This window comes from Actinia tenebrosa, unplaced genomic scaffold (genome assembly GCF_029948245.1).
Source record: "Actinia tenebrosa isolate PJP-AT-01 unplaced genomic scaffold, QUT_ActTen_1.0 PGA_scaffold15__27_contigs__length_11533743, whole genome shotgun sequence".
In the NCBI taxonomy this organism is placed as follows: Eukaryota; Metazoa; Cnidaria; class Anthozoa; order Actiniaria; family Actiniidae; genus Actinia; species Actinia tenebrosa.
The window spans coordinates 6,125,548-6,140,754 of record NW_028292575.1 but is presented as its reverse complement, the minus strand read 5'-3'; positions in this window follow the sequence as shown (position 1 = coordinate 6,140,754).

The window sequence follows — 15,207 nt, the reverse complement described above, 5'->3', positions numbered from 1 at the left end:
TGCGCAGGCTGGGAAATCAGGTGATGGATAGCTCAGATGCGGATTTTGTCTTCGCGACGTTTATGGAGGGAAAGACAGACAAGACGATGAATCACGAGATGGCTGAAAAGATAATCGACAGAATGCCGGACGGCGACTACCGTTTGGAGTTGACGTTCGTGAAGTATTTGGACGGCGAGTGGGTGATAGAAAAGGGCCGTAATCCCATCAGGGCGTCTGGTAAGCAGAGTTTGTTCGTCTTGAATAAGCATACGCGACCAGGGGCATTGGAGGGAATTGACATGCTCTTCTACGAGGTCGCTTACCCGGTTACCGTGGTCATTTACGGCGCGTACGAGATTAAGGAGCCGGACGTCAAAAAGTTGCGACCAATGCGACATCCGGGTAATTGTGTTGCGAAGTTGGTAAGAGAGTTCTTCGAAGATTCCTCTCGTGGCGGTAAGCTTACGCCCAAGAGGAGAGAAGCCATCAGGAAATGGGAAAATGACACACATAGGATTGGAGGTACCATCAAAAACATCAAGAAGTTAGAGACGGCCTTAGAACGCCGCATACACGTGAAGGACATCACGGACGGTTGCATTTACGAAGGGACGAAAAAATATGGAGGTAGAGGTGCCCCCATCGTCATCTACCAACACAACGGACACGCTTGGCGAGAACTTAGGTTCCCCAAAAAGAAGGAAACTAAGGTTTATAAAATGTCACCGTTGGCAGAATTAGTCCACGAGAATTCCGTTTGGTTAATGGACGCGGAAGGAAGTCAGTTCATGACGCAGGATGGTACTCTCTACAGGCCCCAAGTAGAACACCAACGCATTCAAAGTGCGTGTGAAACCTTAGGAGAAGACTTTGCAGACGAGGTCCTTAGCTCTCGTAGTTTGGACTTTCTAGCCGCAAAGAAAAGGAACGGATGGAAGTCCACGCCTAAGGAATTCGCCGACATAGCAAAAGCTTGTGTAGAGCATGGTCATGGAGGTCTGTGGAACATGGAGTATGACGAAAACGAATACGTATCCTTAGACATGAAACATTGTTACCCTGCCAGTTTTAAAGGCCTAGGGGATTGTAAGGAGTATTACGACCGCTACGGGCATCCAGATTCGCAGTTCTTTCGCGTGTCTTTGCCCGGTAAATATGACGCCCCCAAGTCTACGGGGTTCGTAAGATTGACAACATGGAAGTTAGCAAAGGGTTTACATCCGATAATTTACGCGTGGTATGGGAAACACCTGCAGGAGAAAGAATGGATTCCCATACCCCTGCTGAAGTTTCTCGAAGAGCGCGAGCTTCTCACATACACCGCGCATGAAGCCATATTGTGTCATTCTGCATTTACGAAATGGCTTCCGGAGCATAACCCCACTGCTAGAATCGTCATAGGCAAATTCACCCAAGGCGCGAAAGAAGGAGAAAAGCACATGCAGCGGCGTTTGATAACCGATGACGGAGAGTTGAGCTTCCTCGTAAAACGCGCACATGAGCAAGGAACCATGGTGTCCGTAGAGAAGTGGAATTATTTCATAGAAGGCCAAGGGGAACGGCAATGGAATGCGTTGTGTTATTACCAAGATCATCGCCCGCAATATTACCATTTACGCGCCAGCATGCTCGCATATGCGCATATTAATCTATTGTCAATGCTGTTGCGGTTTGACAAAGAGGACGTTCCACGCGTGGCCACGGATTCTTTGTATGTGAAGCCTGAAGTGTTAGAAAAAATGCAGGAGTTCTACACGGAGGACGAACTCGCGGAAAGTGGTCAATGGCGTATAAAAGATGAAGAGATAAAAGCCTGGAGAGAACGTGTGGAATACCACGGGGAACACGTAAAAGGTGCCACCGTCCCCACCGTGGAGCCATTGCCATCCGTTGTGGACCCCATTTCTTACCAACGCTTTTCGTACCTGTACGGGCCGGGAGGCAGCGGTAAGACCACCAGGGTTTTGGAATTATTTCCTCGCGTGAAGGTGTTAACGCCGACACACCGCCTTGAAAGAGAATTGACGGAGATGGGTTACGACGCGCAAACGTACCACAGCTTCTTTCGCTGGAACGGTCAAAAGTGGGTGCCGGAAGCAATACGCGACATACCCCCGGTGATATTATGGGATGAGATTTGCACCGTGCCATTAGAGATCTTACAGGAATTCGTAGACTTCCTCCGCGGAAAGTGTCAAGTTATATTTGCCGGAGATCCATGCCAACCTCCTCCCATTTGCGGAGAAATGCCCCATAAATGGTTAAAAGGAATGGTAGACCATGCAGTGGAAATCAATGCTGACTACCGTAGTAAGGACGAAGTAAGAGACTTAAAGGCATCATTGAGAGGCCTCAGCGATGCAGAGCAAAATAAGACTTTGCGTAAGCATGTGCGGGCAAAATCTTACGAGGACTTCCTTCACGCGTGGCATCCAGAGGATTTGGTGTTGAGCAGCAAGCGCGCAGCACAATCGCGAATACAGAAAGATTTATTAGAAGTACACCGCGAAAGATTCCCAAGCCATTTGGTGCCCGTTTGCTATAAGCCTCGCGATACCCGCATGCAGAAGCGTGACGTGTGGGTGCCAGGTACCGACGTCAAACTGCGAAACGCGGTAACTCATGATAAAGTCTGGGTGCCTATGGGAAAGGTTGAAAAAATAACCTCCCATCCAGATTGGCGCTTGGGATATTGTATGACAGTCCACAGCGCGCAAGGGCTTACCATAAAAGAAACCTTATGGATCATAGACCAGCGGTTATGTTGGAGTAATTTGATATATACCGCTGTGAGCCGTGTGGAGCATGCCAAACAGTTGCGGAGGGCTTGGGGTCCGCAATTGCGTTACGATAAAACGCCAGAAGATATAGCAAAGGAGAACATTGCTAAGAAACTCCTTCGCTACAAAAGACACGACGAAGAAAAAAATATGACGTTCGACCTATGCGTGGACGACGTCTATAAGGAAGGGGCACGGTGTGCCAAGTGTAACATACCTCTACTATGGAGGTTTGACCCAAATGACGATCAGCAGTTCTCCGTGGATCGTATAAATAACAAACGCGGGCATTGCAGAGGCAACGTAAGACTGACATGCCTAGAGTGCAATCGGGCGCGTGGAGCTGCGCTACTCTGAGTCTTTGGGGACCATGAGCAGCTCTTCCTTGACAAATCCGCGACTTGGGCCATTTAGGTAATACAACACGGGTTGCCCTTCCTTGGTGATGGACTTCGAAATTTCATACGTTTCCAGGGACCAGTTAGGATCCGTGGCTCTCTTACTGCCACCTTCGAGTTCCCCCGGCTGATAGAGGTATCTGACCACTATGTTGCGGGGGAGCTTTTTTTCCTTCAGTCCGACCGCCCTCGAACTTCTGACGTAGGACTTGTGCTCCACGTGTTTCTTTTTTATGGCATCCTTGGGTTTCATTCCTGTAGCCCTGGCCGCCTCGTTGTTCAAAGCCGCGACGACCTGGGGGAGCCTCTGAGTCCATTCCCTGTTGCGTTTGGAGGGATCTTCCAGCTCTTTCCAATACTGGTACCCAAAGAGACGCTCGGCCAGGGTCTTATTGAATCTTTCGACAATGCTCTGACCCCTGTGGTACTCTGCCTCGGCTCTCCTAATCTTAGTGCTGTGGTCTTTCAGGGTCTTAGTAACCGCGCCCATGAACTCTGTCCCCGCATCCACTTGCAGCAGCTTAGGCCATTTCAAAACGCGCTTATAAATCCTACCTAGGGCTTCTGCGACTTCCCCAGAATCCTTGCTGGTTATGGGTTCGGCGTCCTTGTATCTGCTTGCGATATCCACTACGGTCAAAGCGTACCTATAGGTCTTTTTTCTCACCTTGTCATGTGGTAAGAAAAGCAAATCCGCCTGATGAACTTCATTAGGGGTATTTACGGTAAAGCTGGGTCTGGGAATGTACTTAGGCACGGGAAGATAGACCTGCCAGAGGGTTTGTTTTCTTAGCCAGTTCTTAGCCGTTTCTTCTGATACCCTGGCCGCGGTCGCGAGTTTCTTGATAGCCGACGCTCCTCTCCAATAGCCTTCGGGCCCATAGTAAATCCTTTTGAGTTTGTCCTCTACGCGGCCCATTATATGAATTCCAAAACGAGATTGATCTTGCGTCCGTTAAAATCCACCGTCTTTCCGTCCACCTTAATGGCGATGTTTATGCTTTCTACCAAATTGGACAAGTCATAGCTCAAAGAAATGGGAGTGTATTCTACCAGGTCAAATGGATTACCCTTAGGTAGGAATTTGGACATAAGAGAAGACTTTTCTCCATTGTTGTAACTATGGACTAAATCGCAATAGACTTCGTAAGAGGATGCGACTTTCCATTTCACAGGTATGGCCGTGTTGGTAATCGTCTTGCCTGAGGCACATAATAAAGATCCCAATGGGTCAGACTTTCCAAAAGTCATTGAATAGTTTGACATATTATGTTTGAGGGTCATTTCGTGCGGCAATCCTGTGGTGAGAGTATAACCGTGTTTTGCTAATTCCTTGGCCAGTGTGATTGGTGTATAATGTCCATCGGGCAGCAATATGGCTTGATAGTTAGATCCTCCCGTATGCTCAGTGACTATGCCCCTAATCAGGTTATACCAAGAATTGTACAAAGAGCAACTTATGAGCCGAACCTTATGGGCTTTAATGGGGGGATTCAAGTAAGTGGTAAAGTCATTCTTGTCGCTTTCCAAAAAGACGATCATTATATTAGATACGCCAAAGCTACGCCTCCCGCCAGCCCTGCGACTCCTACGAAGACCAATTCATTGTCTTTTTGTTTCTTAGAAGGCTGATAGTAATCCTTAAACTGAGGCTTTCTCATTCTAAAGTCGGGGTGCGCCTGCGCATAGAGCTTAAAGGCGTAGTCTGTGTTTTCGAAGTTCTTGTCTGCCTGCATCTTGTCTTGGTAGTTCTTGTCCAACCAATCCCTGTAAGCTTGTCTCTTTTCATTCCAAGCTGCTACGTCCCTTTGATATTTCTCCAGCGCTAAGTCGTGTCTCTTCCTTTCGGCGTTAGATTCTGCGTTTTTATCACCGCTAACTAATTTATCCAGATATCTACCACCATAATTAGCTCCAGTGAATGCTAAAGCTGCAATAACTCCACCTGCGACTAAGCTAACCATTATATGTTAGGCAGGTACTTTTCCTTCTGTAGGTAATTTCTTAGCATGATAGCCCCGCATACGACAGCGGTCATCTTAGCAAAGTTACTCAGATTCTTAGTTGGGTCCTCAGTAAGGTCCTCCTTTAGGACTTTCTTACCTACCCAGCCAATACCGGCGATGATGGAGGTTGTGATAGCAGCTTCTTGGACGGCGTCAATTAATTTGGTCGACATTATATTACAAAGCGAGAAGGTTACTCCATTTCAGGGATCTTACTTTTTCTAACCTCCACAGGTGCGTGATATGTTGCGGCCTCCCACTTTACTCTTGGCTTCGTAGCCCGCCATTGTAAGTAAAGGCTGCCTGCTGCTATAGCGACTCCTAACGCGCCAATGACGTAGCCGGGATTCCAAAAGGATTCCTCTTCTTTCTCTTCCACCTTTTCCTCTTTCTTTGCTTTGTTCTTCCTGTTCATCTCCGCGAGCTTCTTTCCGGCAGCGACTCTGCCTGGAGATTTAGCCTTGGTAATCTTTTGCTCGGGCTGCTCTACCTTCGACTCTGGTTCACTCATTTATATCTAAGGACTTGAAGGACTTGATAAGTACTTGACGACGACTTAAGGATGACTTGACAATGACTTGACTAAGTACTTGACAATGACTTGACAATGACTTGACTAAGTATTTGACTAAGTACTTAACTAAGTACTTGAGGTGACTTGACTAAGTACTTACGAATGACTTAAGGACGACTTGACTAAGTACTTACGAATGACTTAAGGACGACTTGACTAAGTACTTACGAATGACTTAAGGACGACTTGACTAAGTACTTGACAATGACTTGAGGCGACTTGACTAAGTACTTGAGGTGACTTGACTAAGTACTTGAGGCGACTTGATCAGGTACCTCAGTAAGTGCTGCCTGGAAGGCTTCTCTGTCCTTCTTGAAGTCCTTCCAAGATGTTCCAAAGGAACCTAGTACCTCCTTCAAGTCGACATGCTGAGCTACGTGCAAAGCCACAGAGGCGACTGCCATTAACTTACCGCACTTCAAAGACAACCAGCCGCAGGTTATCTTAAGTTCTTGGGCGATAACATAGTCCTCGCTAATGTCCTTCCGTAGTTGCTCCACGTCGTCTATGGGCAGCGCAAGTCCAAGCAATTTAGTCGCAAGTCGGATAGCGGAGTCTGCTACGGCGTCCGTGGTCTTACTTGCAAGGGCAGCCTCGTACCTCTTATGGAACTTTTTGACTTCCTCTTCTGACAACTTATTAACTTGCTCATGGGTAAGTTCCTTGCCTATCATTTCTTTGCACTTCCCCGAAGACACCAGGATGTTGAGTTGTTCCTTAAGGTTACTTTCATCTAGCTGTGTGGGGACTTCATCTAAGAGCTGCTCAATGTCCATATATGTTAATGGAATACGGAAACCTCAAAGAGAAGATCATTTTGGAATGTTGGTGCGTCTTTAAATGCCGCATGTATTCGTGTAACTGTTCCTTGGATATCTCACCGCCGTAGTCGCTTAAGATGGTTTCCAGGTCACTCCGGCTCGGAGTATAAAATACGACAAGTGAACCTATGTTTTCCCTGAAGGGCTTAGAGACGCTGGTAAGCTGCTGGGAAAGCAACCAAACGCTGATATTGTCATGCCTACCGCTGAAGGCAAGCTTCACCAACTCCGAAGTGCGTCTTTTTACGTCGTCCCCGCAGGCAATGTCATCCAATATGAGGAGTGTCTGCGTATCTTTAGGGAATTGCTTGTGCCAGAACTTCAAATGGCTGGATAACTCGTTAGGGTCTAAGATATCCACAAAGAAGTCGTCATCGTTCACTCCTATGCCCGTCCAGGTGCGGTTATTCACATAGGTGGGACAAAGTAGCACTATGTAGTCGAAGCGGTATCTAAAGGGTCCTAATAGCTGCTCCACGACGAATTGGGTCTTTCCGCAGCCGGTGGGTCCTACTATCAGAGCATTGCAGGGAATATGGTTCGGATCCATTATATATACGATGGACCCAGTGGACGCAGTAAGAAGGATTGCCACCGACGCAAAAGATAAAAGAGACACCATAGAAATGCAAAGGGAGGAGATCGATCGGCTGCGGGAGCGCGTGCAGGAATTGTATGATGAAATGTGCAGCCTGAAGCGCGCGGAGAGGTTTGGTGCGCTTTTGACGATGGCCGGTTGGGCAAAAGAAAGCATTAAGGACTTTATGCGATATCCCCTGTAGAATGTTAACAATAAGGTTAAATCTTTGTTAAGTATATGTGGAAACTATTCCAAAGAATGCCTCAGAATGTTGACGTTTAGGTTAAATCTTTGTTAAGTATATGTGGAAACTATTCCAAAGAATGCCTCAGAATGTTGACGTTTAGGTTAAATCTTTGTTAAGACGTGCCCTTCAAAGGGGTTGTTATTTTTATTTATTATTATTAAATATCCCTAATTATTCTTAATAATAATAAATAAAAATAAGAATGGGATTTGAGACTCTTTGCACGAACCCTACTTTACTATTTTAAGCCGCCTACTAATCCTTACGGGCTTTCCACATATACTTAACAAAGATTTAACCTTATTGTTAACATTCTGAGACACTCTTTGAAATAGTTTCCAGGCATCCTTAACAATGTCAACATTCTGAGACACTCTTTGAAATAGTATCCGGGGCAAAAGAGTCCATTAAGGACTTTATGCGGTATCCCATATAAGGGTTATTAAATCCTTATTATATATGGAGTGTGAGCGGTGTAACAAGGAGTTCAGCAGCAAGCAAATGTTAAAATACCACCTGGAAAAGAAGGTGTGCGCTAAGAAGGCACGCGAAAGGCGTTGTAAGGAGTGTAATCGACTCTTTAGCAGCGCGCAAATGTTGGATTACCACGTGGATAACCGCGTTTGCCTAAAGAACGTATGTGAGCGCTGCGAGGAGGACAAGAACGACGAATGGCATCGACATCGGTGCCGCGGCAATTACGACCTGCTGAGCGTGGCTTGCGAGGAGCACGGCGACGTTGCTGCACGATGTTGCCCAAAAGAAACCCAAAGGAAGTTAACGCGCCGGAAGAAGAAAATTGACCAGCGCTTTGCGGAGTTTGACTGCGTCGAAGGCGTAAGGTGGGAAGATAGGGAATATTGGGAGGCAACCTGCGAGCGTTGCGGCTGTCAAAGAAGTGACCAGCATATTTGGCAGTGCCTCTACGACGGTCAAGGCGGCTTTAAGGAGTACTTAGATCGCTTTGAGGCCTGGCATGCTGGCAATGAGGCGGCAAGGAAAGCCCGTAGCAGTTAGAAAGGACCTAAGATAATAAAGTAGGGTTTGCGCAAAGAGTCTCAAATCCCATTCTTATTTTTATTTATTATTATTAAGAATATTCGATAATAATGAATTAAGGATATTTAATAATAATAAATAAAAATAAAGACCCCTTTTAAGGGCGCTTGCATAATGAAAATAAGAACCCCTTTTAAAGGTATATGCTAGCCTATGCAGCTGCCTTTCTGGGAGGCATTCTAATTACCCTTTCAATATATGGACTGTATTACTTGCGAACTACCTGCCGACTGCATTACCCCTCGTAAGCCGCCGCGTAAAAAATACACCTGCCTTCATTGCGGCAAGGTATTTCTTGAAGGATCCTTTGTGGGGCATTGGTGCTCCGCGGATCCTAAAGCGCAGCGGACTTTAGCAGACATTACGAATGCAGAGGACTCTCGGGCTCATACTTGACTACGTCAAATACCCACCTGCCATCCTTTTTACCATGACTCATAACATGGGTAACATCCTGCCCTTCGATGGCGTACCTTATCCTATCGGGCGCCCAAAGGGTGTATGTTCTTTTTTTATTCTTTAAGACCAAACGCAGGCGGTCCAAGTCTTCAAAGACCACATAATTCTTTATCTCGTAAATCTCCCCCACCACCAAATCCCTCCAGTGCGTTTGTATGAACTTTAACTCGTTAAATTTATCCTTGTCCATATATTCTATGAAATATCTTTAAGTGTGTTGCCAAAGTCTCCGAGGTTTTAAAGCCCTTACAACACCACCTGCAGGGAATTCGTAGGTGTTCAGCATACGCAGTGATCTCCCTGCAGATTTCGTCGTAGTCGCTGCTTACGAGCACCTTATAGCCGTTTTCTTCATACCTCTGTAAGAGTAGTTGCTGATCCTCAGATAACCTGCCGTTGCCTTTTGGGGTCTTTAGCTCTATGCAGAATCCACAGTAATGCGTGTGCGCGTTTAAAATCATTAAGTCGGGTTGACCGCGTTGATATCCTTTCTGCCAGCACTTTATACGTTTGCCGTCTGAATCCTGCAGTTCGCCTAGACCAGGGGCTATGAGCATTTGGGGGTAAAACTTGCGGATGTAATCAACGACTTTCTTATGTAAGTCGAACTCATTTTCTATTTTGAATACCAACTTGTTTGGACCGTCAAAGCGCCTTTCGATTTCGTACTTCCCTTTTTTCCTTAGTGCTGGTAAAACCTCTTCAAGCACCCAATCTTGAAATGCTTCAGCTGCTGGTAACTTAGAGCTGAATATCAATTGATACAACCCGGATTCAGTTACGTACAGGGAATTAGGCTGTGAATTAAGGGGGAGGCGATTCACCTCTACCTTAAGTTCGCTAAGCCTTACCTTGTATTTATCGCGAACATGCACCTTAATTGCATCTTTTGGGCGCTCGTAACCCAGCGCTAGCGCCACTTCCTTTGCTTTGAAGTATAGTTTATCGCCTTGCACTATGCATTGCAGTTTCGTACCGTTGTTTTCAAATATTTGCAGCATGTATATCTAAGGAATATTTTAACCTTAATATGCAACACTCTTAAGTTGATTCATTTCTACGCTCAGTTGCGCGTCAGACACGACGAAGACGTAGCAGTTTATCTTATCGCCGTCGCCCGCGGAAGCATTCTTGGTGCGCTTGATCTCCAATGTTATGCCATCCTGCGTATTTACTAGACGTAAACCCTGGCCATGTAGGTCTTCGTCGTTGATGGTGCGCATATCAATCCACAGCGCGTACTTATCCTTAAAGAATTCCTCAGGGCTAATTTGGTCGCCAAACTTGCGCATTGCCTCCCTGTACACGTCTGCGGGCTTTATCCCCTGGGAGTAGACCTTGTTTGGAACGCCGTTTATGTTGACCCCTACGTTAGTAATGTTGGGGTTGTGAAAGGCCTCGGAGTCACGCTTACCGGCTTCATAGGGTTTGGCAAACACCAGCATTAACCCCGTGAGACTTCTTCGGGGGAGGTTAATGCTTTGGTTGATAACCTCATCCGTCTTATCCAGGAAGCTGAACGTCTTATACATCACTACGTGGTCGTAAAGGAATGCCTTGCCGGAGCTGTATTCCATGCCAGCGCTACGGGCCAGCTCTTCGCTGTACACGGTCTCGTACTGTAATTCTAAGTTGGTAATAGAGTATGGGGTTGTTGTGGTAAGTGCAGTGCTTAGCCCACCAATAATGTTATTAGCATCTGCTAAAGTTACTTCAAACTGCAGTTCGGATAACTGTCTTGGGTAATACACACCGTGATTCGTGATTACTTCAAAGTCTAATGGTATGACATACTTACTACCATAGGCTGTCTTTATTCGCTTTGCGTCTGCCACTGCGGTTTCTCCGCTGCCGTCAGTAGGTTGCGTTTTCGTAGGTGTGCGGACCTTACGTAGAATGACACTACCAATTCCTTGTTCTATCCTTTGCGCGCGGTCAAATGCAGTCAACCATAAGTCTTTGTACGTGGTATACAGATCGTACCTATTTAAGTCCAGCAAGGATTCCCCGGCGAACTTTACGCGCATCTTAGAAACAATGTTGCGACCCACGTTGTTAACGATAATCCTTTCATCTGTGGGGCTTGACTGTACCGCTAGGTCGAACCTTAAAGCCAGGGTGCCAGGTACTAGGACTAGGTTATCCGTTAGGCGGGGCACGCCTACGTACAGGGTTTCCCCTGGCTTAGCGCTAGAAGGGGTAAAGGTGACCCGGTGAAAGGTGCGTTCCGCTTTCAGCCCGCCAACCTGCTTAGGTAATACGTTGGGATTTAACTTTGAGCTTATCATATATAATGGAAGTAGAAGGAACGGATTTTGACCCCCTTACCGAAGAAGGCCAAGTTGATATTAACGATGAAGAATACGAGTCTTTACTTCCTAATGACAACGTAGACGGACGAAGTCTCTTTGAGAAATTAAGTAGTAAGTATGGTAGGAGGGCCCGCGATGCTATGCGTTCTTTGAGAGATAAATTCAAGTCTAAGAACCCCCACACGCCCATTCCAGAATACTTACAAATGGAATCCCTTGGCGTGCGGTCGGACTTAATAGCGAACATCATCGAGGACCTAAGGGAGCGATACCCAAACATAAACCTGGCTCTCTTAGACTTCCAAATAGGAGACAAAGGGCAGGTTCAAGTTAGAGAATCGGGTAGGGAAAAATGGCACAACCTGTATCAAAGGAAGAATTCCCACCTGCTTAACAACCAACTTCCAAAAGGAGTCACAAATGCGCTGGGAACGCCCAACTTGACCATGCAGCGAGGCTCGACTAGGGAGGAAATGCGACTGGATTTCAATAAGATCTTTAAGGCGGCAGCTAGATTACCGGCCTTTGCAGGCGGCCATGGAACATACGAAGAATTAAGGGCGCAAGTAGGAACGCTAAGTGAGTCACTCCAAACCAAGACAGAGGAAGTTGCTACGCTGAACTCTCAAAAACGGGAATTGGAGGCCAAGATAAATAAAATACGGACCTTACCAGCACGCCTTGCCGAGCAAGCCTCTTCTGCATATGATTTAGCGGAAGCGCAACGAGAATTGGCCGAGATTACTAGCCGAACGGAGGCAGTTAATAACGACTTAGAACGAATCACCAGGGAGCGCGAGGACCTCTTAAGGGCAAGTGAGGATTTGGCGGCTCTTAAGGTGTCTTTCCAGAATCTAAAGCTGGAAAACGACGTCCTCGAAGAAAGATTTAAGGAAATGGAAGACGAATTCATGAGGGGAAACCAAGCTACTGTTGAAAGTCATGCCGCCGAAGTTGCCGACTTTCGGCAGCGGATATCTAAGTTGTTAGATGAAAAGACCACTGCCGTGAAGGACTTTCAGAATGCCTTTAGCCGCTTGGCTGGTAAGGATGAGCAGCTAGTACGCATAGGAAATGAATTAGTGGAGAGTCACGACAGGGAAAGGCGTATTATAGCACAAATGGCTGAAAAGGATCTGGAAATAAGACAACTTCAGGAGACCATCGAAGACCTGCAGGGTCGAATAGAGCGGCAGCAGGAAGTAGCTGTGGACCAAACTCGCTCCGAAGAGGAAAGGGAGGCTGCTAGGAAGGAAGTAGATACGCTTGAAATACGCCTTGCGGAATTACGGGCGCAAAAGGAGAAGTTGGAAAAAGAGCTGGGGCTTACCACCAAGGAAAAGGTAAAAAGAGCTCTGGTGAAGTATGGTATTCCGCTGGCATTTGCGGTTGCTATTTCGAGCGTAGTAGGAGTTATCCTTAGCACGCTTAAGGCTACGGGCGCGGGCGTAAAGAAATTAGGCAGTGGGCTGACGGACTTGGGAAAAAAGATGGCAGCCGGTCTTCCTGGGCTGCTGGGTTCGGTTGTTTCCTTGGCACTTAGGGCCGGCGGCGAACTGCTAAAGTTCGTGGGGAATAACATTTGGATATTAGTCGTAGCTATTGGGGTGGTACTTCTGAAGAAGATGAAGGCTTAATCTTATCCTTGTGTATTACTGGTGGCTTATCGTCGTCGGGCGCCCGAGGCGTCCTCGACTGGGGATAAGTAAAGATAGTATTCGCGCCGCCTTGATAATGCGGAACTAGCGGCAGCACGCTCATGGTGCTAATGGGCTTATTATTCCAAGTGGCATCCGTCGGGGAATTTCTTGACGGGGCGGCATTTATCCGAAGGTAGGCAACGTCGTTGGGAAGAACTTGTAACTTCGCATATTGGCAATTGGCTATCATGTGAAAAGTTACCGGCGTTAAGTCTTCTCCGCTTCTTGGAGGGGGTTCCGACGAAAAATGAGCTGGGTTCCTATTATTATCTTTTTTTCTGTAGGGTAGTAATGGGTGGTTATCCTCATCGACAATCCTAAACCCGACATTACACGAATACCCCGTCGAAATGCTAATGGTACACATGATCAATCCCAGGCCCCCAACCTTCACCCACAGCCCGGTGTCATGCCAATGCTGTTCTAAGTAGTCCTTCTCCTCCAAAAAATGTAGAAACCAATCTTCCTTCGCGTGTGGGTTCATATATTTCAGCAAACATAGTTTGCTTCTAGAGACTAAGCACCGTAAGAGTGCTGATGGTTGCGTGGTTATAGATAGTATCCCTTTGATTTTCTATGCTATTTACCGTAACCTTTCCCGTATCGTCTACTCTTATCTGCAGCTTTACTAGCCCATGGCAATCGGCGACCATGTGGAAAGTCCAAACGGAAAGATTCTCGGCGCTGGCTGGGTTGGGCTCTACGGAGAAATGCGCAGGCTCCCTGTTGTTTGTCTTATTTCTCATAGGCTGCAGTACGCCATTGTCATCCAGGAGCCTAAAGCCTACGTTGGCGTGACTGCTCGTGCCAATGCAAATACTACAAAGGATTAATTTCTTCCCTGAGTAGTTCAAATTCACGGACATGCCCGTGACATCAACCCAAGAGCTCTGGGTGTATTTTTTCTCGCCTGTGTAAGTCGTATAGACACAATCTACTCCAGCTACGTAGGGGTTGTTCATCGCCATATATAATAGCTCAGACCAATGCTTGCAGCTGCTAGACCGGCTTTTAGTAAGTTATGGTCATATTCCTCGGTAACCTTCTTTACTGGTTTCTTTGGTGGCTTTTCTACATGCGCCTTCTTTGATGGTTTTTCTACGTGCTCCTTCTTTGGCTTCTCTACGAAGTGAGGAATGTTCCTAAGAGTGTCAGAGTTCACGTCATTCACCCCGAACTTCATGTCCTTAGTAGCTCGTTGAAGTTTGTTGTTGTAACCCACGACGGAATCGGCGTTGATGACCAAATTACTTGGCATTAACCAACAACCAGGACTCAAGGCATAATCCAGTCTAACCTTTGATTGCTGCACCGCAAGTTGATATCTTTGAACTGACTTAGAAATCTCATTCTCGATAACAGCGCTTTCGAAGAGGACAAGGAATACTTGTTGCGTTTCCTGTGACGCACCACTGGCATCTACGATGGGGCTGCGAGTGCTAACCTGTGCTCCTAGAATGCAGTAAACAAAGGCTTCAATGCTTCGATTAATCCTTGCTAGGTTTTTCAGTCCAATGCCCTTTGCGGCAAAGAAAGGCGCCCAAGGATACTTTTCTTTGCTTTCTATGAAGTAAATCAAGTCACCTTTTGACGCTTTACCCCCTAAGTCGGAGAATTCCCATCTGCTAGGATACCCCATACCCGGCGTTTCTATGCTGGCGCCAACATACGAAGCATAGGTGTAAGTCTCTCCTAAACCATGGGCGGCACCCTCTTTGTTGCGAAAATCAGGGTTGGTAAGCTTAAACTCATTCCTTAATCGCTCCCATGCGACTTTGTCATATTTGTTATCCTTCGGCTTAAAGATAGTGTCACTAGGAAGCGGTGCTCCTAACTCAAACAATATCCTACGAATAGTAAAAGCAACATGAAATCGCAGGAAAGGAATATGGAACATGTCCGCGGCTATACCGCATCCTTTAGTAGCAGCCCAGACAGCAAAGTTTAACTGCTGCGGCCAATACCGCATGTTGGGACCTGATAACCATTCTCTGGATTCTTTCCCTGAGGTATGTTTCATGGCAGTTTCTCTAAAGATGTCTCTGACTTTTATTTTGAAAGTCGTAGAACCCACGGGGATTTCTAAGGAGGTAACCATCTTAGCAAAGTCATTTGCGCCGCCTTTGTTGTTGTAAAATGGGTAATCCTCCGTTGCCGGTAATAAATTCTCTGGAAAATTAGGCTGCCTTTCTTTATGCTCGGGTTTTGGGTTCTTTGGCTCCAAGTCCGCATTGCTGTACATCCTAGAGCCTTTATAGTAAATCCCATCGGGTCTTCTTTCAAACTTAC